Below are 15301 nucleotides of genomic sequence, written 5' to 3' on the forward strand. Positions count from 1 at the left end.
CTCTCACCTGTGGAACATTCTGCCAATTATTATGTGGGGGCTCAGACCCAGGAAACAGATATAGCAGTTAGAAGAAGATGTAAGACATGGCAGGAATATTGGTCATCCTTTATTCAGAGGCAGCCATAGCCATTAGCCAGCTTCAGCTTCAGCCCCTAGCCAGTTCCATTTTAGCCCCTCCTCACTATCATTTCCATAGGCCCTTTTTTATGCACTTCAAACAAAGTAGTCACACTGCCAACAGATTACATAAGGGGATAGGGGTACATGTGTTGCTCCCTGCGACAAGGGTACATGGGAGACAGGCAGGACCAGCCTGTCATCTCCAAGGGGGAGTGAGAGGCTAAGGGTCGTGAACCAGTCCCCACCCCAAGATTGGGAAAAAAACCGCACTGAGCCAGGAGTTTTGTCAGCCATAAAGATGCAGCAAATCTCAACTTTATTGTGTCAGGACAAGTTATATAGTGATAGAAGGAGGGAGTAAGGAGAGAAAGTAGCGAGAACCAATAGGGTGCAGTTACCATACTATCAATAGGGGCCTAGGCAGATTTCAGGTTAAACAGGTGGGTCTAAGGTCAAAAGCCAGTGGATGTGTAACCGATGTGATTCTGAAATCTGTATACAGGGTAAAAATTGGAGTTCATAACCCACTTGAAACAAATGTGTGAAATATGATATGTCAAGAACTATGTAATGTTTTGAAAAACCAACAATAAAAATTAAAAAAAAAAAAAGCCTGCGCTCGCAGATTAAAAGCCCACATGCGCCAATCCAGTCTGGTCACTAATACAGAAATACCGTGGAAGAACCCATGAGGCACCTCAACCAACACCCAATAATGGCCACACTCCCAAAGGAGGTAAAATGTTCCAACATACATGCTCACATTTCATGTTTATAACCTTGAGTCTATACCCTAAATCTTTTTCCTGGGTCAGAGTCCTTGCACAACTGTAGGGCACAGTTAAAACAAGACTGTTTGCTTTGCAGCTTCATTACATAGCTGGTGAAGTGTCTGTGGTGACAGGACAGGAAAGAGGTGTGGTCCAAACTGAGATCAGACACTGGTGTTTTAATTTCTGTTTTACTTTTGTCTTTTTAAAGTTAATCAGACATTCCTGTACCTAAAGTACAGGTATGGGAGTGGCTTCATAGAAATTTTTTATGTAATCCCTTGCACACACACACATACATACTTGACTAGTTTGGTGATAAGCATCAGTAATTTGCACCCATCCTCACTGACCTAAGCATAATAAAGACATAAAAAATCCTCACTTTTCTGAAAAAGAAGATCTAGTTCTGTTTGGCAACTGTGCACTAAGTCATTTATTTACCATTGACCATTTTGAGACTTCAAAATTTAACTCTGGGTCCTAATATTATGAGCCAGGCTAACTGGGCAATGACCAAACAAACTCCATCTTGCCCTGATACTCCACTCATGTAAGAAATGCTTCTCCCATGGAAAGCCCAGACTCTGTACCCACCAAGAGTTGCTGAGCATAGCATGTTTGGCAACACAAAATGGCAATTCTTATACAATGTAAAAGTGTTCTCTCTTTGGTTTCCATTGTTTCTTGGACAATATCTGAGATTGATTGGGTAGATGTTAGTAACCATTCTTTAAATTGTACTCACCTAGGGATGTTTTGGCCCACTCCCTTTTCTGCTTATGATTTTGGATCTCATGACATTTGTTTATTGTTTTGGATAACAGCAACAGCCACTTATGTGTTAATATGATTTTGGACTATAAGAAAGTGGGAGGAGGTCAAAGGTTGTAGACTTGCAGCCTACCTTTTGACCCACAAGCTGGTGGATCTGGAATGCTGGCTGGTGAATAAAGTTTCCATTTCCTGCTTTAAGATCGACTCAGTGATTTATTGTAATCTCTCCTTAGCACTAATGACTTTTGAGAGGTTGTATAGCTGCTAGAAGTTAAATAATATTCAACAGTTCAGTAATGTGCTGTGAAACTTACCACTTTGGTGTTTTTTTTTTTCCTATGAGTAATACACTTATATATGGAAACTTAATTTTTCATTATTATACTATTACTAATTGATTAATTGATTGTACAGCCATTGTAAAAACAAAGAGTAGAGATCCATTTTAACCCCCAAAAGAAAAAAGAAAGAAGAAACTTTGTGTGTATGTGTGTGTGTGTGTGCACCCGCATGCATGTGCAGAGATGTAGCTCAGTGGAAGAGTGCTTGCCTATCAGGCAAGAGGCTCTGTGTTCAATCCCAGCAGCAAGAGAGAAAACAGTGAGTGGTGAACAAAACACCTGTGTACTGAGCACAACCAACATGTTCTTAATGTTGTAAGTGTTCTGTATATGTTGCTGAATTTAATTGAAAACTCATTTAGTGCAAGAGAAAAGCAATTATTTATAAATAGATTGCTTGAGTTGTATTGGACTTACAGAGCTTGTGAGCTCAAAAAATAGTTGTAAGAAGCTGGATACACTGGTCCACATACCTGTAGTCCCAGCTACTTGGGAAGTTGAGGCAGGAGGATCACTTGAGTTTAGGAGTTGGAGGCAAGTTTGAGCAACACACTGAGACCCCCTTTCAAAGATTACTTTTTAAAAGACATTCATGTAAAACATTGGAGATTTGTCATTTTGCCTTGGTCCCCCTTCCTCTCAGCTGGGTGACCATGGGAGCATATGTGATCAGCATGGATACAGCCACTCTGAACTTGACTCTTTTCTTAGGAGCACATACTTAACTTCATAATCATTAGCCCACCTACCCCACATTATTTCAACCAGTTGGTAAAAGTGTCATGTACGATTAACCCTTAAATCCTCTGGGTAAGAATCAGAAAGCTGGGGCACAGGAGGTTTATATCTATAACCTGGGTCTACTGATATTTTTTTTCATTTTACATTTATTGCTAAAATGTAGATAAAATTTTCAAGAAATTCTTTAAAGGCAAAATAAAGCAACATTATCTGTTGAACAAATATGAAGGAAACACCAGGTCCAGACATGATGCTAGGTCCCTTTCACTAAAATGGTGAGTTGAAAATAGGTTTAGTCTCTCATCATTTACAGTCTAGTGGAGGAGACATCTAGATCAACTGTCAAATAAGATTATCAGCATTGGGAATACCCTTATATGTGTATTACCCAATTAGAATCCCATCATTCATTAAATGCACATTATTTCAGAGGAGCATTGTCTAAAAATGCAATGGGAAAAAGGATTTGACAAAATATAGCACAACTTCATGTTCAAAATGCTAGAAAACCTAGGGATAGTAGGAACACACTTCAACATTGTAAAAGCTATATTTGCTGAACCCAAGACCAGCATCATTCTAAATGGAGAAAAATTTAAAGTATTCCTTCTACAAACTAGAACAAGGATGTTCTCTTTTACCACTTCTATTCAACATCATCTTTGAAAGTGTAGCCAGAGCAATTAACAAAAGAGATAAATTAAAGGGATACAAGTAGAAAAAAAAAACTAAAACTATAACTATTTGTTGATCACATGATTATATAACTAGAAGATCCAAAAAATTCCAACAGACAACTTCTAGAACTAATAAATGAATTCATCCAAGTAGCAGGATATCAAATCAACACCCATAAATCAAATGCATTCTTATATGTCAACAATGAGTTCACTGAAGGAGAAATTAGAAAAACTTCTCCATTCACAATAGCCTCAAAAAATAAAATACCTGGGAATCAATCCAACAAAAGAGGTGAAAGACCTCTACAATGAAAACTACAAAACACTAAAGAAAGAATTTGAAGAAAACCTCAGGAGATGGAAAGATCTCTCATGCTTCTGAATAGGCAGAATTAATATTGTCAAAATGGCCATACTACCAAAAAGTGTTATACAGATTTAATGCAATTACTATGAAAATCCCAATGACATTCTTCATAGAAATAGAAAAAGCAATCATAAAATTTATTTGGAAAAATGACAGACACAGAATAGATAAAGTAATCTTTAGCAAATAAAGTGAAGCAGGAAGCATAAAATACCAGACATTATACTACAGAGCTATAGTACTTAAAATGGCATGGTATTAGCACCAAAATAAACTTGTCAATCAATTGTACAGAATAGAGGACATAGAGACAAACCCACATAAATACAGTTATCACATACTAGACAAGGGTGCCAAAAACATTCACTGGAGAAAAGATAGCCTATTCAACAAATGGTGCTGATAAAACTGGAAATTCATATGTAGCAAAATGAAATTAAACCTCTGTCTCTCACCCTGCAAAAAATCAACTCAAAGTGGATCAAAGACTTAGGCACTAGTACAGAGAATCTGTACCTAATAGATAAAAAATAGATCCAAATCTTCACCATGTCAGCCTAGGATCTGACATCCTTTTTTTTTTTTGAGAGAGAGAGAAGAGAGAGAGAGAATTTTCAATATTTATTTTCTAGTTCTTGGCAGACACAACATTCTTGTTGGTATGTGGTGCTGAGGATCGAACCCGGGCCGCACGCATGCCAGGCGAGTGCGCTAACGCTTGAGCCACATCCCCATCCCGGATCTGACATCCTTAATAAGACTCCTAAGTGCAGGATGTAAAATCAAGAATCAATAAATGGGATGAATTCAAATTAAAAACTTCTTCTCAGCAAAGAATCAATTAATAATGCAAGGAGAGAGCCTACAGATTAGGAGAAAATCTTTACAACATGCACCTTCGATAAAGCATTAGCCTCTAGGATATAAAAGAACTCAAAAAAACTTACCACCGAAAAAAAAAATAATAACCCAATCAATAAATGGGCTAAGGAGCTCAACAGACACTTCACAGAAGAAATATAATTGATTATCAATTATATAAAAAAGTGTTCCACATCTCTAGCAATTAGAGAAATGCAAATCAAAACTACTCTAAGATTTCATCTTACTCCTGTCAGAATGGCAATCATCAACAATACAGGCAACAATAAATGTTGGTGAGAATGTGGGGGGAGAGATACATTCATACATTGCTGGTAGAATGGCAAATTGGTGCAAGCGCTATGGAAAGCAGTATGGAGATTCCTCAGAAAATTGGGAATGGAACCACCATTTGACCCAGCTCTCCCACTCCTTGGTTTATACCCAAAGGATTTAAAATCAAAATACTATAGTGAGACAACCACATCAATGTTTATAGCAGCTCAATTCACAATAGCTAGACTATGGAACCAACCTAGGTGTCCCTTAAAAGGTGAATGGGTATAGAAAATGTGGTATCTATACTCAATGCAATATTATTCAGGTTTAAAAAAGAGTGAAATTATGGCTTTTGCCAGTAATTGGTTGGAGTTGGAGAATATCATGCTAAATGAAATAAGCCAATCTCACAAAACCAAAGGCCAAATTTTTTCTCTAATATGCAAATGCTAGTTCACAATAAGGCCCCGAGGGCTCTAGGAAAGAATAGCATTACTTTAGATTAGGTAGAGGAAAGTGATGGAAGGAAAGGAGAGGGGATGTGAAGATAGGAAATACAGTAGAATGAAACAGACATTACTGTATGTATACATAAGACTAGATGACCAACATGATTCTGCAACATATACAGTCAGAAAAATTAGAAATTATATGTCATCTATGTACGATGTATGAAAGTGCATAAGTGCATTCTACTATCACATATAACTAATTAAAACAAAAAAATATTAAAAATGAAATGGGAGTTATATTTAAAGGGCAAGAGTGCTGATATTAATTAGAGAGAATAGAGTAAGGAAATTATGGCAACAGATTCATTGATTCTACTAAGTGTTAAGTGTTCTCAAAAAGCCATGGTTCAGGGGCTGAGATTGTAGTTCAGTGGTAGAATGCTTATCTACCACGTTCGGTTCCCTTGGTTCAATACTGAGCACCACATAAAAATAAATAAAAAGATAAAATAAAGTTATTGTGTCCAGTTACAACTAAAAAAATATAAAAAATAAAAGCCATGGTTCAAATTCTCTTTTAGATAATTAATACAGGCAACTATAAAGGAATGCTGTCTCATTGGAGAAATAATCTTGCAGCACCTTTCCCACAACCATCCCATGTTCAGACAGTTATGTTCACAGCAGGTTGTGTGGAAACATAAGAATATTTATGTCAGTTTCATAGAACAATGATATAACAATATATTAATGTAATATTTTATATTTAATTTTTATTAAATTTAAGTTTTAAAACTTATACTATTAAAATACCAAAACAAAATTATACATTAAAATATAAATTTTATATTAATTATTACATATAAATACACAATAATATTGTTAAGAGAAATAAAGTATTTATCATTTAACAATATCAAATTATGACATGAAGTGCTATAAAATAATTTTATATTATATTATTAAAAATATGATAATAAGAATAATTTATACAGAATGATTTTTCCCTACTTTGAAAGAGTCTGGCAGTCAATTTTTCCCATATTTTTAAAGACAGGGAAAGGAATGGGATCTTAGTTTAATGTACTTCAGTCTATTATGAGGGGACAAAGACAAGGTTTGAAAAAGGGAAAAAAAAATTTACGGAAGTCTAGGAAAAAAATAAAAAAGCAAAGTTGTTCCCTAAGACCAACAGGATACAGGAAGATGAAGGAAAGAGAAAGAGGAATTTGTGAGTGGGCTGGGGGCCTGAAAAAGTTTCTTAAGACTTTAGAGTTCCATAGTGTGTACCTGTAATTTCAGCTACTCTGGAGACTAAAACAAGGATCACAAATTTAAGATGAGTCTGGGAAAATTAGTAAGATCCTATCTCAGAAATTTAAAAAAATGATAATAAAAGGGTTGGGTATATATCTCCGCAGTGGAATGTCCACAGGCTCAACTACCAGTACCACCATGAAGATAAAGAAGGAGAGGGTTAAGGAGAAAAAAAGGAGTAGTTGTAAGCAATGGTTCAAACCTGTAATCAATTTCAGTGACTCTGGGGACTGAGGAAGGAGGATGGTAAGTTGGAGGGCAGGCTCAGCAATTTAGTGAGTGAAGGGAAAGCAAGGAACGAGAGACTGAGCAAGTGAGACATGAAAGAGTGAGACCAGGCAGAGAAACACATGACAGTTTATTTGTCAGAGTTGAAAAATAAAGGCCATCTCTCGGTAGGAGAAAGAGAGGCAAAACAGACTTGGGTTCTGGAACTTTTATAGGGCAAACTCAGGAATCAGAGCCAAGGGGTCCTAATGTGGGCAGTTAAGGGTGGGGTTGGTGTGAGGGAGTGGTGAGCCTATTTAGGAATGCCCTTGGACAGGAAAGAAACTTTTTCCTTGAAATGGAGGCTGTCACTTAAGATGGACATCCAGATGGTAAGCAAGGACCTTATAGTAAGAGCCTAAGCAACTTAGCAAAACCTTGTCTCAAAATTAAATATAAAAAGGACTGGTGATATAGCTAAGGGATAAAGCATTCTTGGCTTTAATACCCAGCACAACCAAAATAAAGAGAGTGGGGAGAACATTGTGCAGGATGATCTGGATAGATGGATGTCACCAGTGGTGCTGTTAATAATTACTCGGGGGGCGGATTATCTTTAAATGCAAGGGTATATTCAATCATACCAATCATCAAATATAAACAATTAATACAAAAGTGTTGAGTGTGCTGGAACACCCCAACTAGCATTCAATGAACACTAATTAAAAACTATAACCTAAAAAAAAAAAAAAAACTATAACCTAATGACACAATCCTAAGGGCAACCTCGAGCCTCAAAATACCTCTCCTGCCAGATGACTTCTCTTAGCCAAAGAACAGAGATGCCCTTTTCTGGTGGTTCTCTGCAGCCAACAACTGGATGTCAGGAAATGATGAAGTTGATCTGGAGATTTGCAGCAATGCAGCCAGTCTCTCTGATGTCCTTGGAACAGCCTCATTGATGTGGCAGGTCAAGTGATTTAAATATTGTTTGAAGTTGGTGATGTACATTGGTAATTGGTTTCACCCAGTGAAAGTCAATGTCCACTGGTTATGTCCAGTGAGATAATGTATATTTGCAACAAGACATATTCTTTGTGCATGTCCATTGAGCTGTTCTCCCTATCAATTGTAATGTTAAGTATGCCTATTGCTAGTGCTCCTTACAGCTTTTAATCAATTGCAACCAGACATGACAAAGCATGCCTATGGCTGTTGTTCCTTATGGTCAGCACCTTAATGAGTCCTAGCATGTCCCAAGAAGTCCATGGAAGATGCTTCTTACAATGGAGAAAGCACCTCTATTAGGGTTATTGTTCTTGCACCCAGGAACTTCTAGCGAAGTGAGTCACCACTTGCAGTTGTCATGCTTTCATTCAAGAAAAAGTCTCCAATATCTGTACTAGGGTACAGTGATAACTGTCTTCCCTTGGGGTCCATGAGAATGTCATTCCTCCATTATATACCCCTACTAGAGATAGAAGGACTTGCAGTCAACACCATCTCCCACTTCAATACCTGTTGTGATGGGCAAAGGTGCAACTTATGCAGTCAAGGGGGAGAAATAAAGAATGTCTACAAGCTTCTGCCCTTTCAATGCTTCATTCACTCAAATAACTCAATATAATTTAACTCTATAGATTTTTTTATTTATTTATTTATTTATTTATTTATTCATTTTAGTTGTTAATGGACCTTCATTTTTTATTTATATCTGGTGCTGAGTATTGAACCCAGTGCCTCACACATTCAAGGTAAGTGCTCTACCACTAAGCCACAACCCCAGCCACATCACTCTATAGATTCTTAATCAAGAAAATGATAATCCTTAATGCTAGGCTGCAATAGACATAATCAATCCACAGCAAACAATTCTAGATTAATTCTAAACACTGAAAACACTCTTAAACATGACAGGCTCACGATAGACATTTCCACTACATGCTAAGCTTAAGTGTCAGGCCTAAAGTCTCAAGCCTTAGGCTCTAAGTTCATCAGATGCACACTCATTCAGGCTGTGGTGATCAGGTCAGGGACTGATGTAGGCTTCTCCTGGGGTGGTGCTGATGGCTGCCGCAGTCTGCCTGGGCACAAAATCACCAGCCACTCACACCTTTGTAGATTCAAACAGCAATTCTTTATTCCCGAACTCACACCGGCACTCTACAATCTCATTCTGGGGAAATTCACATTCTGGGCAAAATTCACGTACTCCACCAGGCTCTAATCAGCAGGATACGCCCAATTCCCAGCAGGGTAAACCTTAAAACTGGAACCGCCCTAAACCCAAGGACAGGATACTCCCTAAAACCTGATCTGCCCTAAACCCAAATCTGCCCTGGTCCTTGAGCAAGTTCACTGCAAATGACCAAGGCCAGTCCATTTCCAGGAGTCCTTCCTCTAAGCAACATGGGGTGCGCTGGCAAGGAAATTTTGTTGTGTCATTCCTACTTGGCAATGGCTCTCAGCAGATGGCCAGTTGAGGAGAGGTTATAGAAACAAGTTGCATTTCTCACCAGGGTCAAGATGTGGCTGTAGAGTTTGAGAGTGGTGAGAAAGATGCAGAGGATCAAGCAAATTGCACATTGGGATGTCAGTCCAGGTCCTCATCAGGCTCTCTAGCATGAGGAAATCAGTGTCGGCTGGCTAAATGTCTATTCACTTGCTCCATCATTTATACTAAATTTGGGGGCTTCTGACCACGCTTTCATTCCCTGTCAGGTACTACCAGATTTCTCAGTGACATCATTTGCCCTGAGGTTAAATCTTCTGATGGTTAAAGCATCAGGTGGTCCCCACCCTGATATTCTTGCCTCTCCCCCTTTTGGGGCAAGGGCAACATGACACAGACCTCACTCTGAGTTTGTCAAGTTGGGGAGAAGTGACTTGTTTATGTCAGGGATATGCCTGATTATCATATTGGAGGGCTCCATAGGTGTGCCTGGTGGGGCTGCAAGTCTCAAAATGGAGTTTTAAGATGAGTTGCTAAGGTAAAGGCCTAAGGCCATCCTTAGAATATCCAATGCACACAATACTACAGACACCATGAACCTCAAGTGGGAAAAATTACTGATGGGTCTGGACTGGGTCCCAGTGAAGCAGGAGTAAGGGCATATCCAATACCTCTAATTGGGAGAGAGTTGGTAAATGAACAAACCTTGACTCTGTAGGAGATTTCTTTCATCCTGCCGTTTTCTCCCTGTAATGAAGCAATATTTATTGAAACATCTATTACAATAATTAAAAATATTTACAGGGCTGGGGCTTGTGGACATTCTTTATTTCTCCCCCTTGACTGCATAAGTTGCACCTTTGCCCATCACAACAGGTTTTGAAGTGGGAGATGGTGTTGGCTGCAAGTCCTTCTATCTCTAGTAGGGGTATATGATGAAGGAATGACATCCTCTATTACAACAATTAAAAATATTTACAGGCCTAGCATGAACACTCACCTAACATGTATGAGGCCCTGGGGTTGATCCTCAGTACCACATAAAGATAAATAAAGGCATTAAATTAAATAAATCAATAAAATATTTACAAATATAAGATAGGAAATGAAAATTATTTAAAGCTGAGCTAGGGAGGGGTGTAGTTTATTGATAGAGCACTTGCCTTGTTGTAGGGACAAATGAGACAAACCATCAAAGATAGCAGGAAACAGTTTTATTTGCCTCCATCCAGGTTCAGCGGGAACAGCTTTTGCTACAATCAATTAATCCCCCTGAACCCCGAGTTCAGGTAGTTTCAGAGTTTTATACACAGCATAAGGGGAGGAACTCAGAAGTTCACAATCTTCAAAAGTTCATATAAAAGCAGCTTTTTTTTTCCTGTTTTGAGAAAGTTAACCCTTAAAGGACAACACCTGAGAAGGGGAGAGCTTCTTCTCCCATTTCTTTCATCCCCCTGCCAGTTGTTAGCATGGAGCCCAGTTGTAACTTATCTTAAAAATGTAGACATCTCTGTGAATCCTCAGCTCAAGACCAGAGCTTGTTTGCACATTTCTTCAAACTACTATACTGGATATGTTTGTGAAAAACTAGTAAGGGGGTGTCCAGCACCTGGAGTGCTGGTATCTTCTCAGCCAGTGACCAACTAAAACAGAGCAATATGAAAATAGAAAGTTTATCGACACTGAACTCTTTTGCAGAGACTCTTTTGCTGACAGTCTAAAATTAACCATGGTGAAGATTTCTGAAGAAGCCCAGTTAAGACTTTTCTGTGGAGAAAGGGGGTGCCACTCTAACCTAGCATGCACAAAATGTTGGGTTCAATTCTTAGCAAAGAAAAAAATTTTAAAGTACTGAAATCCATGGCTCTATGTTTATCTTTTTGATGTTTCAAGAGCCTCATAATGATCCTATTGTTTATTGAAATATATGGACTTTCCTCGGTGTGATGGCACAGGCCTGCCATCCCAGTTACGCAAAGGTTAAGGTAGAAAGATTGCAAGTTTGAGGTCAGCCTTAGCAACTTAGCAAGGCCCTCAGCAATTAGGAAGACTTTGTATCAAAATAACATAAAAACGGGAATGAGGTTGTGGCTCAGTGTCAGAGCACTTGCCTAGTGTGTATGAGGCATTGGGTTCAATTCTCAGCACTGCATATAAATAAGTGAATAAAATAAAGGTTCATCAACATCTAAAAATATACTTAAAATATAATAACATAAAAAGGGCTGTAGGGGCAAGCAAGGTGGCACATGCCCCTAATTTCAGCAGCTCTCATGTCTGAGACAGGAGGATCACCAGTTAAAATCCATCTTTAGCAATGGTGAGTCTCTAAGCAACTCAGTGAGAACCTGTCTCCAAATAAAATACAAAATAGGGCTGGGGATGTGACTCAGTGGTTGAGTGTCCCTGAATTCAATCCTTGATACATAAATAAATAAATAAATAAATAAATAAATAACATTAGTGAAAGTGGCTTCAGATATGGGTTAGTGTTTAAGCACCCTTGAGTTCAATACCTGATACCTCTGGCCTTGTTCTACTTCTGAAGATTTCAATCTGAGGTCAAACAAATAAAATATTTAGTCACCAAAATAATAGATTAAATAATTCAAGTAATCTCCTTATTAGCAGAGACAGAATATTTGTAAACCTAAAAACATCTTTGTTATTCTAATGTGCTTTTTAAAGACAGCTATGTTATTTTGTTTGGCATTAAATATATCTCTAGCCAGGCATGGTGGCACATGTCTGAAATCTCATCTACACAGAGAGCTGTGGTAGGAGGATTATAAATTTGAGCACAGCCTGGACAGCATAAGGAGAAACTATCTCAAAAAAATGTGCATACCTTGATCTAAAGAAATTTGAATAAATTAAGATTTATCTGAATACTTACAAAAAGTTAGTAGAGAATGACAAAGTTGAATATTTATGCAGCTCATTGAGGTTATAGAGGATCCCAATTGTACAAAAGCAACTTGATCAATAGTAGAATGGTTAAAATGCAACAAGGACATGCAGTGGTAAGTAATATAACTTCTAGATAGAGATAGGCTAACTGTATCTTAATTCTGCTACACACTAGCTGTGCCACTTTGGAAAAATTACTTAAGCACTCTGGGTTTCAGGTTTCCTCATATATAACCTGAATCTCTATCCTTCATATAGGATTCTGGGAGAATGAAAAGCAATAATATGCTCAAAGTAATAAATTTGGAAACAGGCACCCAGTAAGTTTGCAGTGAATATTAATTATCATTGCTTTGTTTAATAAATAGTTACTTTGTGCATTCTCTATGCTAGGCACTATTCTCATTCATCAAGAATTTGCATGCTAAACACTATTTTAAAACGGTGCAGATTTTAATTCAGTTGATCCTCATAACTGACCTATGGGATAGGTATTATTATTTTCATGATCATCATCATCATCACCTCTCATAGATAAGGAAATTAAAGTACAGAGATTAAGTAACTTCCTTCAGACAACACAGTCAGTAGGAGTAGGAGCCAGGAATTCAAATTCAAACAATCCACTTCCACCAACTCTTCTTTCCCCACACTCTTCCTGGCACTGGAGATTGAATGCAGGAACACAGTACCATTGAAATACACCCCAAGACTCTTTAAATTTTGAAACAGAGGCTCTCTAAATTGCCCAGTCTGGTATGCAACTCAACCTCCAAAGTAGCTGAGACCATAGGAAAACACCAACCTCTATGCCTGGCCACAGAGAATGCTCTTAACTAAATCAGGCTTCATCATCATCCTTGCCATCATTGTCGTCATCATCGTCGTCATCATCATCATCACCATCATCTTGAACCATAAACTGAGGGTGATGCACAAGGTGTTAATATGTACATATTAATTGATTATTAAAGTTTTGTTTATACAACAAATGTTTTCATAAATTGTGTACATCACTCATGTAAAGTAAATTATATTTTAAGTAAAAATTTTGACTTGCAAAATTTTAGAATCATTCTAGAAAGGTTAAAAATATTTTTAGGTCAAAAACTATAAGAAGGGATGGGGTTGTAGCTCAGTGGTAGAGCACATGCCTAGCATGTGTGAGGAACTGGGTTTAATCCTCAGCACCACATAAAAAAATAAATGAATAAAATTAAGGTATTGTGTCCATCTACAATTAAAAACATTTTTTAAAAAACTGTAAAAAAAACTTAGGTCTCATTTTTTATCTTTTTATTTGTTTGTTCACACTGATGATTTAACCCAGGGTCATTACCACTGAACTACATTTATTCTGAGACAGCAACATTAGGTTGCTTAAGGCTTTGCTAAGTTGCTGAGGCTGGTCTTGATTTTGTAATCCTCCTGTCTCAGCTTCCCAAGTCACTGGGATTACAGGTATGCGCCACTAGGCCCATCTATTTTCTCTTCTTATAAGTTTGCTATAAAAATTGTTCAATTGATAATTCCTACTTGTGCCAGGCCCAGTGGCACAGGCCTGTAATCCTAGTGACTCGAGATGCTGAGACAGAAGAATCAAAAGTATGAGACCACCCCCAATAATTTACCCAGGATCTGAGCAACTTATCAAGACATTGTCTCAAAATTTAAAAATAAAAAAAGGGCTGAAGACGCAGGGGCTATAGCAGTAGAGGGTTTGCCTCATACATGCAAGACACTGGGTTCCATCCTCAGCACCATATAAAAATAAAGATATTGTGTCCATCCAAAAGTAAAAAATAAAAAAATTTTAAAATAGGTAGCATGAGGATGTGCCTCTGTGGTTAAGTGCCTACCTCCCCCTGTGCCACCTGCTCCCCTTAAGTGTGGTTAAGTGACTGCCTCCCCCTCTGCCACCTGCTCCCCTCTCTCCCCTCTCTGCATTCTCTCCCCTACTCGGGCCTGATGGGGACCCTGGCACATGGCTCTCCATGACTAGGCCTGGCTTCTTGTTGGAGCCCCAGGCCACTCTTCTCCAGGACCCTGACCCTGTCCCCTTTTCTGGATTTCAGTTCCCTTGCTCCACCCCCTCCTGGGCCTCCCCTCTGTTGCCCTGGTGCTGTGGGATCCTGGCACTGCCTTGACCCTCTGCTCCCCCTGATTCTCCCCAGCTTGGGCTCCTTCAATGGGTCCCGGGTCCCCTCCCACCTAGCTACTCAGTTTCATGCTGGCGCTATCTTTGTTCCCCCACACAGGGCCCTCATTTGGCCCTACTTGGGACCAGGTCTCTCTCTGAGGATTTACTCCCCTGGATTGCAGAGGAGTGCAATCTGCTGGCCTCTGTGCCCTGAAGGCTCCCTATGGGAAACACAGCCCTGCCCCTCACCTGGGCCCCGTTGGCTGCTGGAAACCTGACACCTGGCAGTGGACATGGGCCTTGTGCCCACCTTGGGCTGTGCAATTCCCTCCCTTCCCTCCCCTGACCTCTTGTCTTGTGTGGTGCTCCTAACCCAAGCCAGCCTTCTGGAACCTTGAAGCTTTTAGCTCCAGTCCCGAGACCTGGCTCCTAGGTTGGGCTCCTGACAGAGTTCATCCTAGCTTGTCTTCGTGTGGCAACACGTCGCATTGCATGGCATTGTGAGGCATCCCGTGGCTTATCTCTGAGTTGGGTTTGGACCTAGAGGCCCCTTGTTTGGGCCCCCTATCTTGTGCTCCCCCTTGGTGCCCCTTGCACCAGACCCTATCCATGTACTTTGATTTCAGGCCCCCTTTTTTGGCCTTCTCCTGTTCTTTCCTCTGTTTCTGTTGTGCTGTGGTATTCTGGAACTGCCAGGATCCTCTCCTCACCCTGCTTCTCCCTAGCTGGGGCTCCTAGAATTACTCCTAACTCCCCATTGACCACCCTCCACCTCTGCATGACATGTTTCCCTCACAGTGCCCTCCTTTGGTCCTCCTTTAGTCCAGGTCCCTCTCTGAGAATCTACTCACCTGGGGCAGAGAAGTGGTATTGGCTGGTCTCTG

The sequence above is a fragment of the Ictidomys tridecemlineatus genome (assembly GCF_052094955.1).
Source record: "Ictidomys tridecemlineatus isolate mIctTri1 chromosome 1 unlocalized genomic scaffold, mIctTri1.hap1 SUPER_1_unloc_2, whole genome shotgun sequence".
Taxonomy (NCBI): domain Eukaryota; kingdom Metazoa; phylum Chordata; class Mammalia; order Rodentia; family Sciuridae; genus Ictidomys; species Ictidomys tridecemlineatus.